This window comes from Brassica oleracea, chromosome C5 (assembly GCF_000695525.1).
Source record: "Brassica oleracea var. oleracea cultivar TO1000 chromosome C5, BOL, whole genome shotgun sequence".
NCBI classification, from domain to species: Eukaryota; Viridiplantae; Streptophyta; class Magnoliopsida; order Brassicales; family Brassicaceae; genus Brassica; species Brassica oleracea.
Genome location: NC_027752.1, coordinates 37,785,973 through 37,798,252, shown reverse-complemented (window position 1 = coordinate 37,798,252; position 12,280 = coordinate 37,785,973). Strand labels below are relative to the sequence as shown.

General features: G+C 35.6%; 1 long non-coding RNA gene across 1 annotated transcript; it reads left to right on the top strand.

The window, feature by feature from the left end:
* The first annotated feature begins 3,543 nt into the window (after positions 1-3,543).
* Positions 3,544-5,064, top strand: LOC106292793. The gene is made up of 2 exons (XR_001260259.1): positions 3,544-3,720; positions 4,247-5,064. It is a non-coding gene; the product is annotated as an uncharacterized LOC106292793 (long non-coding RNA).
* Positions 5,065-12,280: the final 7,216 nt, after the last annotated feature.

Genomic DNA, 12,280 nt, shown 5'->3' with positions numbered 1-12,280 from the left:
AGTTCGTCGGAATAAACCGAGGAACCACGTTCGTCGGAATTGTAGTTTTCCGATGAACTCTGGTCTCGTGTAGCCGCATCGTAATATCGTCGGAAGTTCGTCAGAATGACGTTTCTTGGTATTCGTCAGAAAGTCGTCGGAATTTCTGACGAAATTCCGACGAATTTTTTTTTTCCGACGAAACGATACCGACGGACGGGTTCGTCGGAAATTCGTCGGAATAGACCGATTCCGACGAATTACCGACGATTTCGGCCATCAGAATCCCCCTGTTTTTTTGTAGTGATAGATTAAGCATTAGTATTACATATTTGTTATGTTTAAAATATGTCTAAGGTTGGAACTAATTAGTCTAATTTGTAATCAAACAAAACAGAAGAAGAAAACATCTATATAAAGGAATAACATTAGTCTACAATTTTTGTAAAAGAAAACTTTGAAATTGATCTACCGGCAAAACAATGGTTCGAAATGTGTCTTCTCTGCTAACATAAACCGAAACTTTAGATATCAAATGTTACTTTATTATGGGCTGCTAATGGGCTAATGATAGGCCAACCATGTTATTTCAAATTATAATGTCCTCCTCCGCAGATCTTCTAAAATACGTAAAGCTTTGCAGATGGACGGCTGAAAATAATGGCGTTTTATAAGACTCGTTAATTGTTTACACGGTTTCACAACAAAATCTGATAGATATCAAACCACTAACGCCAGTGTTTCAAAAAAAAAAATCAAACCACTAACGCCAATAACTATTTATTTAAAAATAATGAATACTAGTATTGTTCCTGTGCTGCGCACATGTATATTTTTGCTAACAAATAAGACTAAAAGTCTCATTTATATACAACTATAACTACATTTATAAAATTTTGATGAATATACATAAACAAATCATTAAACTTATCAGTTCTATGATTAACCACAACATATAAAATGAAGTTAGATTGGTTTTAAAAAACTACCTTGATCTTAATTAATTCACTAAATACAAATATTAGTTTTATACTTTTGTCTTACTTCTTTATGTCTTGTTCTTCATGTATTTTTCCTAATTCTAAACTTGCAATCTATGGCTAATTTCTCTTATTACATTCATAGTCACTATACCTTCTGTAGTATTTCAATGGTGTTTTCAATTTACATTTTGTTGTTAAAACTATTTTATAGTAGGAAAACAATTAGAACAGAAGCATTTTTACCTTTAATCAGAATTTGTTCCTCATATCCTACCATGTCGCGTGTTCTATCATTATCTTTTCTCCTTTTTAGCTGGATCTTATTTTGAATCTTTTTATTGTGGTTGAATTACTCTCCATTAATTCAGAGCCATCATATGCACTATTTCTTGATAGAATCACTCGAGAATACAGTCTAATGGAACTCGACACTAACTCTTAACATTATATACAGTCCCAAGTTTGTATTATGGTATTGAAAATTAGAAAAGGAGTGTAGTTTTTTCCTAATCTATTTTCTATTGATAGATTTTGTTTTCATTTGTTTTACTGATTTTTAGAAATATATAGGAACATGGAAAAAAGCTTGTGGAGGAAGAGGGAAGATTGGAGGTACTGGGATACGTGCGATAGAGTTTTTTTTGTTGCATTATTCCTTTTTAATTAATTTTGTAAATGTGGATTACGTGACAGAATTTGATTGGTGAAGCGACTTGCGCTTTAGTATATAAAGGATTTAGAGCATTTCTTTAGAAAAATTATTAAATTTTTATCTTCCTTACTTTTGCATGCTACACATACTTGCATTACAGCTTTTCACTACCAGATCAACTAAAGTATTGTTATGGGGCCAAAACTAAAACTAACGAAAATGTTGGGCATAAAACGGAAGATCTCTGGAGCATGGTACCAAAGAGAAGTGATAGAAGAGGGAACGGAGTGATTGATATGGGCAAGAAAACAAACGAAACAAAAAATTCATAGTATCCTTCTTACTTGTAATAATTGTAGGGGACCCTTTTTGAGAAGTTAAGAGCCTTGTCGTAGTTTTCTATTCACAAAAAAAAATGTTTTTAAAGATATCCAGGGCCAAGCTCAACACTGTTAGAAGTTTTAGGGTAAAATTTTTTTTTTCACCCTTTAAAATTTATATACAGTTAATGTTTAAAATATTTTTAAAATTTAATCAGTAATATTTTGTGTATATATTTTGTAATAAAAATAAAACTATATACATATCAAATAATTTTGAGCCCTTTTCAATTTTATTTATTATATTTATAATTTTTTTATATATAAAAATATAGATTTATAAAAAAATTGGACCCTTAATTAGTATTGTAGGGGGGACACGGGATTGGGCCCGGGGCGGTCGCACCGCTTGTCCCCTCCAATGAGCCGGCCCTGAAGATATCAACTGAAATGTCTTATACTGAAGACTTGTTAAGAGTGAATACGTATAAACAAATAGTAGTACTACCGTTCACACATTAAACGAAATATTAATTTAACTTGGGAACCCAGGTCTGTCAATGGATTCTTTTTCGCGTCATCAGTTTGATTATAAAACAGTATAGTAGTATTAGTTTAGTACGTTGCTAGTTTATAGCATTATTTTGACCATTTATGCCTTAGGAGACTGTGATTTTCCCGCACGCCCACAAAGTTTCTATTCCCCACAAATCTTAGACTTTTGATTACTTCACTTTTAAATAGCTTTTTTTCTTGAACCATTTTATATAGCATTTTTTGTGGAACAACCATTTTATATTAGCTAAAAACGAATTCGATCACTTTTAATTATATTTTGATCAATCTTACTTCGCCTACTTCATTTTCCAGAGGACGGAAACTCATTTGAATAAAGAATAACAATATATTCAAAACATAAGGGATGAATAAACTTCTTAAGAAGTTAGAAAAATTAATTTTAGGAAATTGCAGGCTTGAAAAATAGAAACAACACATGGACATCATCGTTTCTGAAGAATGCTACTATAAACATGATATATTTTGAAATTTGAAGTCTAAAATTGTGTCCCTAGATTTGAGGAATTCCATTTACCAAGATTCTCTTAGTTTGCTCAATCTCAGTCTCTTCACCAATTAGCGAATAATTATGTTTAGCCAGTAAGCCTAGTCCAGCTAGGTTGAGTTATGAAGTTAAAAATGTTACAATAAATCCAGTTCAAAAAAAAAAATGTTACAATAAATAACGTGGGATATTATATGAAACATGTACATTTTAACAGAAGGAAACCAAAACAAAGTGTTTTAAAAAAAAAATAACAGAAGGAAATCAATGAAAAGAACTGTTGACAAAGAAAGGAAAGGTGAAAATGAAACACAGTTTCGAGTTTTTATTTGACCTGTTGACTTTTATTTCACTTATTAGGAGGACCAACGAAACTGCTAACTCAGAGAAGAGGACCACCTTCCGGGCAGAACGGTCACGTGTTCGGGCAGGTAGGTCTATGAATATCGTAACGATGACGTCATCAAGTTCACTTAAATAGTAGCTCTTTCGGCATTGACGACGCCACGATCCCTCGCAAAGGTCCAATTGGGCCCCGGCCCACGAAGGTTATTATTTATTTATTTCTCTCTTCGCCTTATAATCACTCTTCACTTGATTCCTTCTCCATCATATATCTCACCGTTTATCAACACTCTCTCTCTCTCTCTCTCTCTCTCTCTTAAATGGAACAGAGAGAAGAGCTCTCATGGATGAAAGAAGCGAAACAGGAGTTTCTCCAAGGTGATTTGCATATGTATTTTTGATGTATGTAATGTGAAGAGTTAGGGTTTCATCAGTTGGAAGTCCTGGTTTTTCATTGTTGATATTTTAATGATATAGAACAGAACAAATGATTTTCAGTACTGAATTATATAGTACATATATATTTATGTAGTGTAGGTGTACATATATTTATACACACGATCGACACACATTTTGGCGACTTTCGATTTACGAAGATGAGTGTTCTGAGTTATTGTCACATGTTTGTTTGCATATATGTATCAGAAGTATTGAAATGCTCAACCTAACACATGCTATATAAGCATGCATGTGTATATATAGATTCCATGTAAATATATATATTTCCATAGACTATAGCTTTATTATCCTGTACTTGTGTATGTTTTTGGGATAAATATAAATGGTTTGAACTTTTAAAGCTAAGTAGTGTAAAGTAATAATCAAAAACAATATGGATCTAATCCACTTATATACACGTATATTTGTTAAGACAAAGAGTAATAAGTTCTTCTTGTGTGTGCAGGCAGTAGCGTGAACATAAACCTCATGATGCATAGAGATTATTGGGTCCGTTGTGCTGAAACATTAAGTTTCTTTTCGGAACTCCAATTACATTGATAATCTGGTGTTATCCCAACTTGAGCTCATTTTCAGTTTTTTTTTAAAATTTTATTAAAACTTCTTTCTCCCACTGAATGATTTTTATTTTCTTGACCTTGTAAGGCCTTTTCTTGACCTTGTAAGACCTCATCCCTTTCTAAGTGTCTCCTTCTTCTATCATTTTACAGATTTTCTTTTATCTCTTTTTGGTGTAAGATATGTATGCATATCTACCCCTAGTTTGTCTGAGTCATCTTCTCCTACCTTGTCTATCCCTCCTGAGCTAGTCCTTGCATCTTTTTGTTAGTCCATTGATGTATGGTTGATATAAATTTCAAAAAAAGAACTTAGTTTTAACATTTGTTTGTGTTGTTGTAATAAAAGTTAAAGGAGGTGCAAAAAAGTCTCACTATCAAGGGGACTGGCAAAAGGCAATGAATAAGGAAACGGGCAAAAAGAATTATGCCTTTACTCCCTATCTTTAAAGCTTTGGACAGGAATTTACTTTTGTTTTATGTGTTGTGTTTGTTTGGGTCTTCCTGACCCCAAAGCCAAACCAAAGAACACTCTTATTAATTATTCCCTCAGAACCATTTATTGTCTCTTTCTCTCTATCTCTCTCACTCACTCGTGACTATGTTTCTCACTGTCTGTAGTCTGTACTAGTACCCCTTTTACCAAATAATATTCTCTAACTGTGGTTAAACCTATTGACAGATTGGTAAGATTGGAAGTTTTGTACACGGAAAGGTAAGAACTTTTAGGTATTAAGTATTTCACTGTCCACAAAAATGGCCAACAAATCAAATTAAATGTTTGTATAAAGAGTATGTTTCTTAAGAAGAGCACAGCTTATATTTACTGCTTTCTACATGTCTAATACAATCTTCTGTTTTCCGGTTAACCATACTTGTTAGATTATGCTATTACTTTCTCTTATTAGGTAGTCATATTATATGCATCAAATAATTCCATAAAACCTTGTTGATGTGGGGAGACTTGGTTCTGTATTTTAAATTTCCACATTTCGTTTTCAATGGTAAAAAGATTCACGCATAATTATTAGTTTGATTTTTAGAGGAGTCAAATGAAGAGAAAGGGGTAAGGTTTACTGAGAAGAGAGGAAAAGCTGAGCCACCCTTTTGTGTTGTATACGAGAATAAATGTTGCTTGTTTTTTTCTCATATCTTTTTGCCATTCCTCATAAATACACATCATGTGAGTACTTATGATCAGTCTCAAATATCATAATTGTACATTTATACAGTTGATTTGTTGATAGCTTTCATTTCAAATCAACGACCCTGTATATACGTATAATTGATTTATGGGTGATCTGAGATATCAGGTTCCAGGTTTGAATTCTACAATCTGCAAAGTAATATTTATAAAATAATATACTTTTATATCTAAAAGTATCTAGATTCGAATTCTACATTTTCTTTTTGATTGAACAGGTTTATCATGTATATGATTTTACTAAAACAATGCTGGATTTTCCTATTAGTTTTTCTGTTTTAATTGGCTTTCTAAATTTATACGTAGACAGATATAATAACAAAGACATTAGATAAGGGTCACATGATGGATGCATCTGCCTAACCATGTTAACCGTGCTTTTATTTGCCCCGTCGATAGAGTTTAGGGTTAGGGGTGAATGAGTTGTCCGTTTGAGAATTGATTCTTCTGAGTCGGGTTATCTAATTTTTGTTTGCCTGTAACTACGCGCAATGGCAGATCTATAAATAATTTTGATCCGAGGTAAAACTAAAAACCGAATCCTCCACAAAGATCTAAACCGAACACGAAATCTCAAACAAACCTGAAAACAAACCCGAACGCCCACCCCTAATCACTATTATATATCCTATTTGTATCATCATAGGTTACAAAAATATGAACTATCATATAATTAATCGTATTTTATACGTACCATCAGATAAATTTTCTTATAATTAATACTATTTTATACGTACAATCGTATAAAAAATCACATATATTATATTTTTAAATTTCAATGTGGAATATAAAAACCATAATTTAAGTTGGTGTTTGAAATTAGGCTTTGTATTGTATTTTTCTTATATATATTGAAAACTTTTTTATAATAGTTATTGAAAAATATGTTAGTAAAAATAAATTTTGAATATATGTATATTTTTGAATGAATTATTGATATAATTCAATTTTAAATTATTATTTTGATTTGAATATGTATATCAAATAACATAAAACCATTACTTTTTAATATAATGTGATGAACTTTTAATTTTTTTAATATCATAAACCCATTACTTTTTTTTCCTAACTTACTAATATCCATGTTTTCAAACATCACTATTTTTTTCTAACTGCTATCTATGTTGCCAAACAAAAGTTCAAAGTACAAGATAGATACACATTATTTAAATTATGTACAAAGCTACACTAGTTAACAAATTTATGGTGAGCAGCTGCATCACCTATTCATAATACACTACAAGAAAACACAACATTAACGAAGGCGAAATCCGTAGTAAGTTCGTCGTAAAATAGACTTTACGAGGAATTAGCGAGGAAACAAGTTTCGTCGTTATCCATTCGTCGTAACGCATTTTTCCTCGCTAATTCGTCAAAAATTAGCGAGAAACACATTTCGTCGTAAAAACGAAGAACAATATTCGTCGTAAAAACCACGTAACCTTTCCACGTAAGGAGGACGCTACATTTTCTCGTAAATACCTCGAAAGTAATTCCTCGTAAATTACACGTAAACCCTTCCACGTAAAATACTCGTTAAGCTTTCCTAGTAGTGTTGACGTAAAAGTTTTCCTCGTAACTTCCTCGTAAACTTTCCACGCAATGTAGTCGTAATTTAGCTATGAATTTACTTCGATTTTTTATTTTCCAGAATTAGAAAATATAATAAAAATTATTTAATTTATTAATAAAAATATAATTTAAAAATAACGTAAATACAAAAATATTTTCTACATAAATAAGTTTTGAATTTATAATACAACCAACGAAAAGAAAAAAAAAGAACTAAGGGTCGTTCATCGCCCGGTAGAATTCCTCACTCTTCCTATGTACATCCGCCTCGTCATGTGTGCCGGGTGACTCGCCTAGAATGAGATTTTGTCATCACATGTTCCTCAGCAAGAACTCTCATTCCGGATTTGAGGCCGCTACAACGTCCAACAAGTCCTCGACTCCACCCGTACGAGCTGTGAACGCAGATCGCGTCGAGTTCAACTCGTTACACAGCTAAGTGACATCATCATCCCATCTCTGACCATAAGACGATGTCGCTCTCGGAACATCGTTGACGGAACCAATCCCCAACGTACGTCCCTTTTTCTTAGGGATAACTTTAAAAACAAAAATTAAATATTGTTAGTAAAAAGTTAAAGTTAAATTAAATTAATAATTAAAATTTTTTAAAATTTTAAAAACTTTACCTCCTCGTAAATCTTATCCACTTCAAGTGTGGATAAGATGATGGGTAATCCGTCGGTGGACTGCTGGGTCAGCTGGGTCTGGCGGTCTTCAACGTGACCAACCAAGTCGTTGAAGATCTGCTCGGACCTAGCATCTCCGCCTTGTTCTTGTGGGTCATCTCGTAAAGTTGCAAAAGAGACGGAAGTTCTCCCGTCTCTTTGGCCTAAAAAACATTTAAGACAGTTAGAATATTTATATATATATTTTTTTAAAAAATAATCAAATTCAGTATTTAATTACCATATCCAGACGGCACACCGGTGTGGGGTTTTTTGACCCGTAGAGTGAAGCATCGGCCCGTGGCCGTGCTCATCTATTGTCTGACGGTAGGCAGAGCAAGATTCGGCGACTCTAATGGAGTCAGGATCCCGCCAATAACGGATGAGGCCATCCCACACATCCGTGGTGAGCTCAGGAGGTTTGCCACACCCATATCCCTTCACGATCCAGTCACCCTTCCAGTTGGAGACCGTGTCCAACAAGCAAGTCTTCGCCTTCGCGTTAAACGCTTTCTTCACCTTCTCATTGACCCCCATGGACCAATGGTATTTTTGCTGTAACAGAAAAAAATTAAATTAAGAATTAGTTTTAAAAAATTAAAAAATCTAAATCATAAAAAATTAAAGTATATATAATTGATTATTAGTAACTTACAGCGAAAATTTTGAACCACGTAGATCGGCGCTTTTTCCAGTTCGGATGTGGCTCGGAGAAGTAACCTTTGACCGTCTCGGTTACGTTCCGAGCAACACATCCGTCAACCCCAAACCTGAAAAAAAATAAATTTAAAGTATAAATTATTTATTATTGTTGTAAGAGAATTTAAAAAGAATTTTTTTAAAAAATGTAAAGTACCACAAAGTTCCGTCCGGTCGTCGGGGTCTATGACTGATAAACCTTCTCTGCCTGGCTGAACGAGAAGGTCCTCGACAGTGTACTGCGAGTAAGGAGCACTCTGCGGCACCATCAAATCGGGATGAATCCCGGCCGACATCGGAGAAGGCACATGAGGAGGCACCTCTGGGACATGAGCATGAGGAGACGGTGGTGCAACGAATCCCGGCCGACATCGGAGGAGCCATCGGAGGAGGCACATCAGGAGGCACCTCTGGGACATGAGCATGAGGAGACGGTGGTGCAACGAATCCCGGCCGACATCGGAGGAGCCATCGGAGGAGGCACATCAGGAGGCACCTCTGGGACATGAGCATGAGGAGACGGTGGTGCAACGAATCCCGGCCGACATCGGAGGAGCCATCGGAGGAGGCACATCAGGAGGCACCTCTGGGACATGAGCATGAGGAGACGGTGGTGCAACGAATCGAGGAACCGATGGTGCACCAGAAGGAGGCAACCGAGATACTCTCTGAGAAGACTGAGTCTCGGGGACAGTCTCCGGACCCAAAGAACCGGGAGCTAAAGAAGAGCCAGGAGCTGAAGAAGACGGGTCTTAACGACTACCAGGCTCACCGAACATCTCTCTGTAATGGGGAGTAAGTCTGTTCTTTCGAACCATCTGGAAAAAAAATTTAATTTTTAAAATTAACATCAACAGTAATTAACAAATTCTATAAATCTAGATAACTTCCCTACATTAACCACCTAATCAACACTAATTAACATAAAATCAGTAAACCTATCTAAATTCCCTACACTAACAACCTAATCTACCCTAAACTAATCAAATTAGAGAGGAAATATAGAGAGTACATACCCGCGTTTTCCTATTACGAGGTCTTTACGACGAATTCTGCTTACGTGGAATTAACGAGTCTCGCGTTCTTTATTTTAGGATTCGTCGTAAGCTCTTCGTTAGTTTACGAGGAAATAACGAGAATTATGTTTAAATCCCTAAAATCTAAAACCTCAAACCCCATCTTCCTTATCTTCTATTTCATATATTCCAAACCCCAAACCCATCTTCCCTTTAACCTCAATATCTTCTTTCCATTCTAAACCCCAAATTCTAAAACCACAATTCCTTAACTTATAATCTCAATCTCTTCTTTCTAATTCAAATCCCCCCCATTACCTTACACAAAATCAAATTATATAAATAGATTTTAATGATTAAATCCTTCAAATCACATGCATTAAGTCTGAAAATCAATCATATTGAAAACAAATACATCAATCGAATACATCGACATTCTCGTCATCACTAGAAACATCATCATTTTCATTAAACTCGTCTTCAACAGCTTCGTCAGTGGCATCGTCGGTAAGATCTTCGTACTCATGATTATGCGGATCAATGAGATGGATGTCATCAATTTGTTGTTCAGGTTCCTCGACTTCATTTATATGTTCTTCTTGCAATGGTGGTTCTTTTCCACTGATGATTTGTCCACGAGGTGTAACTTTGATCACAGCTAACCAATTTATTCCTGATTCTCTCATCCGAGGGTATGGAAGGAAGCTAACTTGGTCTGCTTGTGAACCTAAGATGAAAGGCTCGAGTTTGTTGTACCTGCAAAAATAAAGACAACGTAGAAATTAATCATACATATCATGTATGCCAAAAAAAGAATTTGTTGTACCTTCGTCCACCATTGACATCAACTACACTGAATTTGTTAAACAGAACACCTTTGTTGACGACGGGGTCGAACTATTCACATTTGAAGACGAAGCATTTCAGCTTCAATAACCCTGAGAAATCCACTTCAATAATCTTCTGCAATATCCCGTAGAAATCTGTTTCGCCTTTCACACATATTCTATAGTTACTGGTCGCCCGCTGTGTAGCATACTCATATGTGTGAAAAGTATAGTCTCTTGTGAAATACATCTATGATGTGGTGACCTTTGCAAGTGGAGCTTGAATTACTTCGTGAAACCACGTAGGGTAATCTGCGTCGTCGTCATAATCAATCTGCAAAAATAAAGAGAACGTTGAAGATCATGTATGAAAAAAGAGTTTGATCGATCAACCTGCAAAAATTAAGAGTTTGAGTTAATACATGATTCTTCAACCACTTAATAAAATGTTGATCTTTCCTTCTGTCTACGTCACTTGTGGATATACCTGAGAATGTTTCTTCGACTTGAGAGACAAGTACGTACTTTTGACGCAAAGTAGTACGATGTGAAGTGAGAAACTTCTTCCGTCAAACTTCCAGCAATTATAGAACCTTCAACTTTTGCGAGGTTTTTTGCTTTTCCCTTAAAATATTTCATGGCTCTCTCATACTGATACATCCATCCGTAATTATAGGTCCACGAAGCAATGCCTCATATGGGAGGTGGACAGTTAGATGCTCCATGACGTCAAAAAATCCGGGAGGAAATATCTTCTCCAAGTTGGATAATAAGATGAGAATGTTCTTGTGAAGTTATTCCACGACTTCATCTTTAAGAGTGTGTGTGCTCAGAACCCTGAAAAATGCTCCAATGCCTTGTATATTCCAAAAATAATTAAACACATTAGTAGTCATATATTATTGTAAACTAAACCATTATAAAATTAATGCGTTATAACATACTACCTGCACTGCTTCATGTACGTTTAGTGGAAGTAGCTCCACAAATGCAAAGAGAAGTAGTCGTTGCATAAAGACATGACAATCATGACTTTTCATCCCGGAGAACTTTTGACCCTTTTCAACACATCTAGAGAGATTTGAAACATCCCCATCGGGGAACTTTACTTCTGATGCCACCTAGTTGAACAACACCGACTTTTTTCTGAAGACAATCTGAATATCGGAGCGGGACAATCCTTTTGTGCCCTTTTGTGCCTAAACAATTTCTTGTTTCTTCGGTACGGATGCCCAATGGGAAGAAATCGACGGTGACAATCGAACCAACTTGTCTTTCTACCATTCTTCAGTTGAAATACATCTGTCGTTCCATTAAAATATCAACAAGCAAATCTCCCATGTGAAGTCCATCCAGACAACATCCCATAGGCAGAAAAGTCACTTATGGTCCACATAAGCATCGCTCGCATCGTAAAATTTGTCTTTGTTGGGCAGTCATACGTCCCCGCCCCTGTTGACTACAAATCCTTCAACTCTTTTATCAGTGGTTGTAGGAAAACATCCAGAGACCTTTTTCGATGGTTCGGACCAGGTATTAATATGGTCAAGAATATCAACTCTTGTTGCATGCACATCTCCGGTGGCAGGTTGTATGGCGTAAGAAAGACTAACCACAATGAATATTGTCTCCCTGACATTCCGAATGGACTAAATCCATCTGTGCATAATCCGAGATACACATTCCGGCTATTGCTAGCAAATTCCGGATGTACTTTGTTAAAATGTTTTCAGGCTCTTGCATCTGATGGATGAGTCATCTCACCATCCGTCTGAGTATGCTCGGCATGCCATCTCATCCCTCCGGCAGTCTGCTCAGACTGATACAAACTTTTCAATCTGTCTGTAATTGGTAGGTACCACATCCATCGGTACGGTACCCTATTACGTCCTAGTCCCTGCGGCTTGAATCGTGGCTTCTTGCAGAATCGACATTC